This window comes from Girardinichthys multiradiatus, chromosome 22 (assembly GCF_021462225.1).
Source record: "Girardinichthys multiradiatus isolate DD_20200921_A chromosome 22, DD_fGirMul_XY1, whole genome shotgun sequence".
Classification (NCBI taxonomy): domain Eukaryota; kingdom Metazoa; phylum Chordata; class Actinopteri; order Cyprinodontiformes; family Goodeidae; genus Girardinichthys; species Girardinichthys multiradiatus.
In genome coordinates this window covers 3,416,581-3,426,563 of record NC_061814.1, presented here as the reverse complement: position 1 = coordinate 3,426,563, position 9,983 = coordinate 3,416,581, and positions in this window count along the sequence as shown.

The following is a 9,983-nucleotide window of genomic DNA, read 5'->3' as shown; positions in this document are numbered from 1 at the left end:
ACAGTTTTATGTAATCCAACTGTATTGCTGGAGAGTGATTGAGAATAAATAAGCTTTACAATATGAATTTTTAATGAAGAAATGTGCTATATGTTTTAAAAGTTTATTTATAATTCAGTTAGCATTATAATTTCTGATTCCAGGTACAATCCAGAGACAATCATGTTCAGGTAAAAAAGATGTTTGATTTAACTAGCCAATAAACAAAGAAATAGCAACTTTATGGCTAATGTATGTCGACATATTTTATATATATATATATATATATAAACAACAACTTAAAATTTTAAGATAGATGGGAATTATAAAGTATTTGATCCCCTCTGGCTGGTCTTAGATAATTATATAATAATGCAGTGTTTTTGGTGTATTAGTATCTACTTGCTTTGATCACTTAAAATATCCAGAAGCATGCCTTAAAAATAATGTGTTTTTCCATCTCCATTCTTCCCTTTTCTAGACCAGACCTCTTTACTGCAGGATCAACCTGAGTATCCCAGTCCTGATCGTTTCTTCAACCAGGAGGACACCAGGCCTGATTTTCAGCTGAGCAGGGAGTCTCTGGCAGTGCTGCTAAATCTTTTGCGTCAGGATAGACGACATGGATGGGTGCTACTATTGAGACCTAGGTTTTTCTTTTCTGGCACATCCTACACTCTGTAGGTTTGCAGAGTGTTTGGGATGCCTCACTCTACTGTCCATCGCATAGTCCACAGAGTTAAAGAGGAGATGGTGGCTATTCGTCACCAGGTCATCTACCTTCTAAAGACCCCTGAGGACTTAAGGCAGTGTCCCGTGAGTTTGCAGGGCTGGCACGCCACAGAGCTTTTCTTAAAGCTGTGGGTGCAATTGATGGCTGCCATATCCGCTTCAGGTGTCCAAGCAGCCTTGATGGTCAGTGCTACAGGAACAGGAAACTCTTCCCTTCCATAATCCTGCAAGCAGTTTCTGAGAGCCATTTTATTGACACGTATGTGGGCTGGCCTGGGTCAGTGCATGACTCTAGGGTGCTCCGCCACAGCCCACTGTACAGTTTATCCTCCTCCAGGGCATTTTATCCTTGCTGATGGAGGGTACCCATGCCTCCAATATCCACTCCCCCTCATCACTCCCTACAAGAGGACAAGACAAGGTGTGGGAGCCCAGCGCTTTAACAGCCATCATTCCAATCAGTGCCATCTTCCTGCAAGCGCTGGAGGTGCACGACACCTTTGTACCTCACGTAGGTTTTGACGTAGATCCATTTTATTTATACATTATACATAATATATACACATACACACATATGCACCCTCTTTTAAATTGTTTTCAGGTCATAACAGCATGCGCCATCCTCCACAACATCTGCTTTGGTGCTGGGGATGTCATGGCCCCAGAGGATGACCCAGAGGAGGCTGTAGAAGAGGATAAGGGTGAGGTTTGGACTGAGACAGTCAGCGTTGCTCTCTGGCAGGACCAGCTTTCAGCTGAGGTGTCTGCCCTGGAGGAGGTACCACCAGAACATGACTACTGTATGCAGGCGAGTATAATATTATAGATGTGATTAATGTTTGAGGGGTATAACTAATTGTCATATTTTGTGAGCACCATCTTCTAATTCTACATATTCCTGATTACATTCCTGATTACTGATGTGGTCCAGCCAGCCCTTTAAACTTGATGACGTGGAAAGAGGCATCACAAACATCTGCAGACCACCTGTGTGATGCTTCGCTCACCATCCAGAAAGACAAACCACAGGTCTCAGTTGCAGCATCCCATCCAAGTCTCTGACCTTGTGAGAGATTTAGCCACACCGCCAGAGACTTTCTGTTCAGAAAGACATCTGCCTTTTTGTTCTGTTGAAGATGTTTTTCCAGGAACCGGTCACTCAGGTTGATCCTGTTGTCTCCATTGTAAATACTTGTACATAGTTTTATTTTATACCTTTTGTCTTGTAATCTTGATCTGTTTGAATGTTTTCTTCCCCCATTCTGTTTAAAATGCTGTTTGTATTTTTCATAATAAATTTTGTTTATAACTTTATATGAAGTTGATATATTGTTAGATCAAATGGAAATAAAATACATTAGTGACAAAAACACCTTAAAACTTTAAGAAACAATCTGAACAAAACTTAGTATTTCTTATGTAGCACCTTATTTTGGTGCCATTCTTTGGAAAAGTCTGTCCATTCTCTGTGCCCTCATGTCCTCCCTGATCAACTCCATCATCTCTGTCCCTCTTTCTTTTCTGACCCCTTCCTGCTGGCTCACTGTCTTCCTCCTCCATCTGGTTGCCCACCGCTCCGCTTGGCCCTGGAGTGTCCTCAGGGATGGAGGCAATTAGGACAGGAGGTGTTGTGGAAGACCTCTGTCCAAACATCTCATCCATAAAGACAAACCAGGGCCAAGTAGCAGCAGTGGGCTTTTCACTGACTCCCTCTCCTGACCCTGGATACTTGCAATCCTAAAGTTAGAGGGAATAAAAGAAGAGTTGACTAAACAGAGAAACAAACAAGACTTTTAGAAATATTTTTTATTTGTGTGTGACATGAGAACTTCTGAACATAATCTAAATTTTTTTTTTTTTTTTCAAATTGTCCCACATTGTTTTGGCCTGCAAGGGGGTGACCTTCCCCTGTTGGTCCATCTTCTCCAGAATTGTCCTAAACAAGCAAAAGGAAAGAAGGAAAACCAAAAGAAGTTTGTTAATCACTGGATGGATATTTATGAAAGTTAGAAAGATAAGAGTTATTGAAACTGGACAGAAACTGACTGTAAAGAATGTTGTTATTGTACCTCCAAGCCACGGTGGCTGAGTTTTTAGCTCCAGTAAAAAGGTGGTGGTTCTCACCCCTGAGTTTAATAAACTGGCCCGTCTGCTCCTTTGTACCTAAAAAAAAACATCTTGCTTAATATCAGAGCAATAATAAAGCCTTTTTTAATTTCACATTTGTCTTAATTTGAAGAAAATATTAAAATATTTCTATGCAAATATCTAAAACAAGCTCTTTCAAACTTTTCACTTCTTTACTGAGATTCACTTACATTTGGAGGTGTATTCCTCGTCGGGTTTACCTGGAATCAGAAATTATAATGCTAACTGAATTATAAATAAACTTTTAAAACATGTAGCACATTTCTTCATTAAAAATTCATATTGTAAAGCTTATTTATTCTCAATCACTCTCCAGCGATACAGTTGGATTACATAAAACTGTCCATTTATTCTGGTTAACCTTAATATCACCTGAAATATTAAATAGATTTTCAGTAACAATTAAAATAATAACATAAACTGTTAGAAATAACTTGTGTTAAACGTTCACTGTGATGACTGCCAGCGGGAGCTTAGTGCCGATAGTCCGGTCAGATCTCTACCGGGCTAGCTCACCTCACCGCCGGTAGGGCTGGCGAGGCGAGCCGGTTACTACGCCGGGAACGGAAAACTCCGAACACGTCGGAGCACATTTGAAATTAAGCGATGTCTAGATAAATCAAGCAGATATTTCACGTATACATAGTTATATTCCCGCACTAAAAACATTGTAGAAGTTAATTTGTGTCACAGAAAGTGTAATTTTCCACAATTTACTCACAGCTTTTGTTGCTATGGTCCGCCATGGCTTCCCCTGCTTGACCAATCCGCTTCGACCCGCAATGAATGATGGGAAATGATGGGCCGCGAAGGATACTCACAACCCATCCTTCAAATCGGGCAAAATAAGGACACATTTGTCGGCAGCATTTGCTCGGAATGATTCATGAATTGGGACAGCCTTCATAGCCGCGCTGTAACGTAATCGGCCTACAAATACGGCCTTCGAAGGATGCAGCCCCTGAGGCTGACTTCCGGGTCAGCCCCGGCGTTGGTACATTCCCTTTCCGGTTGATTTTCTGAAATGTAAATTTGTTTTCTGAAATGTAAATTTGTTTTCTGAAATGTAAAAGTGTTTTCTGAAATGTAAATTTGTTTTCTGGAATGTAAAAGTGTTTTCTGAAATGTAAATTTGTTTTCTGAAATGTAAATTTGTTTCGGTACTTGTAAAAGTGTTTTGCACCCCCCGGCCACCGTATTGTCCTGACCTCTGACAATCAATTTGGTTTTAAACCTAAACACCGCACGGACATGCGCATCCTTGCATTAAAGGAGATCCTAGACTTGTATAGTAGGCACAACACCACAATATTTGTGTTTTATTGATGCCTCCAAAGTATTTGACCAGGGTGGATCATCAAAAGCTGTTTCACAAGCTATATAATGAGGGAGTACCAAAATATCTAATCAGAGTCCGTTTATTAGTATGAGTATCAATTAATATATGTAAAATGGGGTAATATTGTGTCCAGATTTAATACTGGAAATGGACTCAGGCAGGGAAGCATACTGTCTCCTTACCTCTTGAACATCTATATGGATGAGCTGTCAAAGCTTTTGAATTGTTGCAAAACAGGCTGAGTAGTTGGTGACCGCATAATTAACCGCCTGATGTATGCGGATGATTTGGTGGTCCTATGTTTATACAGTGTTGGCATTCAACAGTTACTAAGGATATGCTCTCAATATGGCTATGACTTTGATATTAAGTATAATGCTAAGAAGAGCAAAATTATGATTGTTAGAAGCCAGGCAGATAAGCATTAAACCTTTTTTGTGGATGTTTCAGTAGTTTATTAAATTGATCCTTTTCTATAAATCTACAGGGGTTGGACAATGAAACTGAAACACCTGACATTTTAGTGTGGGAGGTTTCATGGCTAAATTGGACCAGCCTGGTAACCAGTCTTCATTGATCGCACATTGCACCAGTAAGAGCAGAGTGTGAAGGTTCAATTAGCAGGGTAAGAGCACAGTTTTGCTCAAAATATTGAAATGCACACAACATTATGGGTGACATACCAGAGTTCAAAAGAGGACAAATTGTTGGTGCACGTCTTGCTGGCGCATCTGTGACCAAGACAGCAAGTCTTTGTGATGTATCAAGAGCCACGGTATCCAGGGTAATGTCAGCATACCACCAAGAAGGACGAACCACATCCAACAGGATTAACTGTGGACGCAAGAGGAAGCTGTCTGAAAGGGATGTTCGGGTGCTAACCCGGATTGTATCCAAAAAACATAAAACCACGGCTGCCCAAATCACGGCAGAATTAAATGTGCACCTCAACTCTCCTGTTTCCACCAGAACTGTCCGTCAGGAGATCCACAGGGTCAATATACACGGCTGGGCTGCTATAGCCAAACCTTTGGTCACTCATGCCAATGCCAAACGTTGGTTTCAATGGTGCAAGGAGCGCAAATCTTGGGCTGTGGACAATGTGAAACATGTATTGTTCTCTGATGAGTCCACCTTTACTGTTTTCCCCACATCCAGGAGAGTTATGGTGTGGAGAAGCCCCAAAGAAGCGTACCACCCAGACTGTTGCATGCCCAGAGTGAAGCATGGGGGTGGATCAGTGATGGTTTGGGCTGCCATATCATGGAATTTCCTTGGCCCAATACTTGTGCTAGATGGGCGTGTCACTGCCAAGGACTACCGAACCATTCTTGAGGACCATGTGCATCCAATGGTTCAAACATTGTATCCTGAAGGCAGTGCCGTGTATCAGGATGACAATGCACCAATACACACAGCAAGACTGGTGAAAGATTGGTTTGATGAACATGAAAGTGAAGTTGAACATCTCCCATGGCCTGCACAGTCACCAGATCTAAATATTATTGAGCCACTTTGGGGTGTTTTGGAGGAGAGAGTCAGGAAACGTTTTCCTCCACCAGTATCACGTAGTGACCTGGCCACTATCCTGCAAGAAGAATGGCTTAAAATCCCTCTGACCACTGTGCAGGACTTGTATATGTCATTCCTAAGATGAATTGACGTTGTATTGGCCGCAAAGGATGCCCTACACCATACTAATAAATTATTGTGGTCTAAAACCAGGTGTTTCACTTTCATTGTCCAACCTCTGTATATATGTTTATTAAATCAAGTCTGGTCAGGATGTATAATATGTGGAGTTATTTGTTGGTTACCGTCTTGCAGATGATTTTGCATACATAAGTGATACTGTGTGGAAGCTGAACAGCAGAGTGGGATCTTTATCGGGCTTGAGGATAAAAATCTGTTGTTCCCCCAGCCAAGGATAAGAACATGGATATAACACAAACTCTGAACTGTACACAAAGTTGCTGGTAGGAACATCTCTGCACCGTTTTAATACAAATCTAACTTACAAGCCCAGCCCAGAAAGGAGGGGTCACAACTGGATTGTGTAGTCATGAAGCCAGTATCAAAACACTTTATCCACTCCATCTCGTTCTCTTCCACTCAACTCTCAGTCATAGATCACTACTATGTGGTGGGCAGAACCGGGCCAACTTTGCCACAAAACCTTTTTTGGACGTCCTATCTACTTTCATGTAAGATGTGGAGGTAGGGTAATGCAATTTATTTTGAAAGTTCCACAAAGGTTCTTACCGGCCTTTCATTTTGTAACCCATAGCTAGGGTCCCATCAAGACCAAATTTACCAGGGAGGAGCCATTGTTTTTTCAAGGGGAGTAGAGAACAAAAGAATAAAAAAAGAACAGGGCAATAATTCATCATTTCATTTATAAAGTGAGCCAAAAACCCACTTGCAGCTCGGAAGCTGCAGGTTGCAGACCCCGGATCTAGCAGATGAACATTGTGATCTTATGGCATTGAGTGTAAAGACATAACAATATTTTCTCATAACCCTGTCCTGTCTGACCATTTCTTAATTACCTTTGAGTTTAATTTAACCGAGTACTCTACACCTGAAAGAAACTTTCATTATAGTAGATCATTATCAGACAATGTTGTAACAACCTTTAAAGAATCTGTTCCACTTTTAATTTCCTCATTATCACAGAAAAACACAATGGAGGGCAATAATTCTGTTTCTTCCCCTTCACAAATTGATTCTTTTGTTCATAGTGTTTCTTCATCATTGCATTAGACAATGCAGCCCCCTTGAAAAAGAAGGTAATCATTAATAGGAGGCTAGCTCCTTGGTTTAATTCAGAGCTGCGTACTTTAAAGCATAATGTTAGAAAATTGGAGAGAAAATGGCGCTCTACACACCTAGAGGATTCCTACTTAATCTGGAAAAATAGCCTACTGTTGTATAAAAAGACACTTCGCCAAGCTAGAACAGCTTATTTCTCATCATTAATAGAAGAGAACAAGAATAATCTTAGGTTTCTCTTTAGTACAGTTGCTAAACTTACACAGAGTTATAGCTCTGTTGAGCCATCCATTCCCTTAGCTCTTAGCAGCCATGACTTTAACAATGGGATTTCTTTATAAATAAAATTGATTATATCAAACATAAAATCATTGACATACTCCCGAAGATGATTACTTCATCCTCAGCAAGTGAGACAACATTGGAAATAACTGTAGAACCTGATTTGTGTTTGGACTGTTTTGATTCTGTGGAGCTTCCTGAGTTATCAGAAATATTAGCTTCATCTAAACTTTTAACTTGTATGTTAGACCCAATCCCAACCAAATTATTTAAGGAAGTGTTCCCTCTGATTACCAGCCCCATTTTAGATATGATTAATCTATTTACACAGCAACAACCTGTTTGAAGAGTTTCAGTCAGGTTTCAGAGCTCATCATAGCACTGAAACAGCTCTGCTGAAAGTCACTAATGATATTCTTATGGCCTCAGATAATGGACTTGTGTCTGTTCTGGTTCTGTTAGATCTCAGTGCTGCATTTGATACAGTCAATCACAATATTCTCTTAGATAGGCTGGAATATGCTGTAGGGATCAGGGGAACAGCGCTAGGCTGGTTTAAATCTTATCTGTCTGACAGATTCCAGTTTGTTCATGTAAATGATAAATCATCTTGAAACTCCAGGGTTAATTGTGGAGTACCACAAGGTTCAGTACTTGGGCCAATTCTGTTCACTATACACACTGCTCAAAAAAATAAAGGGAACACTTAAACAACACAATATAACTCCAAGTAAATCAAACTTCTGTGAAATCAAACTGTCCACTTAGGAAGAAACACTGATTGACAATCAATTTCACAGATGTTGTGCAAATGGAAAAGACAACAGGGGGAAATCTTTGGCGATTAGCAAGACACTCAATAAAGGAGTGGTTCTGCAGGTGGAGACCACAGACCACTTCTCAGTACCTATGCTTTCTGGCTGATGTTTTGGTCACTTTTGAATGTTGGTGGTGCTTTCACACTCGTGGTAGCATGAGACGGACTCTACAACCCACACAAGTGGCTCAGGTAGTGCAGCTCATCCAGGATGGCACATCAATGCAAGCTGTGGCAAGAAGGTTTGCTGTGTCTGTTAGCGTAGTGTCCAGAGCCTGAAGGTGCTACCAGGAGACAGGACAGTACACCAGGAGACGTGGAGGAGGCCGTAGGAGGGCAACAACCCAGCAGCAGGACCGCTACCTCCACCTTTGTGCAAGGAGGAACAGGAGGAGCACTGCCAGAGCCCTGTATAAATGACCTCCAGCAGGCCACAAATGTGCATGTGTCTGCACAAACGGTTAGAAACCGACTCCATGAGGATGGTATGAGGGCCCGACGTCCACAAATGGGGGTTGTGCTCACAGCCCAACACCGTGCAGGACGCTTGGCATTTGCCAGAGATCACCAGGATTGGGAAATTCACCACTGGTGCCCTGTGCTCTTCACAGATGAAAGCAGGTTCACACTGACCACATGTGACAGACGTGACAGAGTCTGGAGACACCGTGGAGAGCAACCTGCTGGCTGCAACATCCTTCAGCATGACCGGTTTGGCAGTGGGTCAGTAATGGTGTGGGGTGGCATTTCTTTCCATGTGCTCACCAGAGGTAAGCTGACTGCCATTAGTTACCGAGATGAGATCCTCAGACCCCTTGTGAGACCATATGCTGGTGCGGTTGGCCCTGGGTTCCTCCTAATGCAGGACAATGCTAGACCTCATGTGGCTGGAGTGTGTCAGCAGTTCCTGCAAGATGAAGACATTGAAGCTATGGACTGGCCCACCCGTTCCCCAGACCTGAATCCCATTGAGCACATCTGGGACATCATGTCTCGCTCCATCCACCAACGTCACGTTGCACCACAGACTGTCCAGGAGTTGACGGATGCTTTAGTCCAGGTCTGGGAGGAGATCCCTCAGGAGACCATCCGCCATCTCATCAGGAGCATGTCCAGGCGTTGTAGGGAGGTCATACAGGAACGTGGAGGTCACACACAATACTGAGCCTCATTTTGACTTGTTTTAAGGACATTACATCAAAGTTGGATCAGCCTGTAGTGTGTTTTTCCACTTTCATTTTGTGTGTGACTCCAAATCCAGGCCTCCTTTGGTTAATAAATTTGATTTCCGTTGATGATTTTTGTGTGATTTTGTTGTCAGAACATTAAACTTTGTACAGAACAAAGTTTTCAATGAGAATATTTCATTCATTCAGATCTAGGATGTGTTATTTGAGTGTTCCCTTTATTTTTTTGAGCAGTATATATGCTTCCAATAGGTGAAATTATCAGGCAGCATAGGATACATTTTCACTGTTGTGCTGATGATACTCAGCTTTACTTATTCATAAATCCTGATGAGCCCAACCAGTTAGATAGACTACAAGCATGTCTTGAAAACCTAAAAACTTGGATGACTTTAAATTTTCTGATTCTAAAATCAGACAAGACAGAATTTGTCGTCTTTGGACCGGAGTCCTTGAAAAAGGAACTGCTTAGTTGTCCACTTAACCTGGATGGCATTAAATTGACCTCCAGTAATAAAGTAAAAAACCTTGGTGTTATTTTTGACCAGGACATGTCATTTAAATCCCATATTAAACAGGTTTCTAGGATTTCCTTCTTTCACCTCCAGAACATTGCCAAAATTAGAATTATCCAATTTAGGGTTGACGCTGAAAAATTAATTTATGCATTTGTTACTTCAAGGCTGGACTATTGCAATTCTATATTATCAGGATCTTCACAAAATGC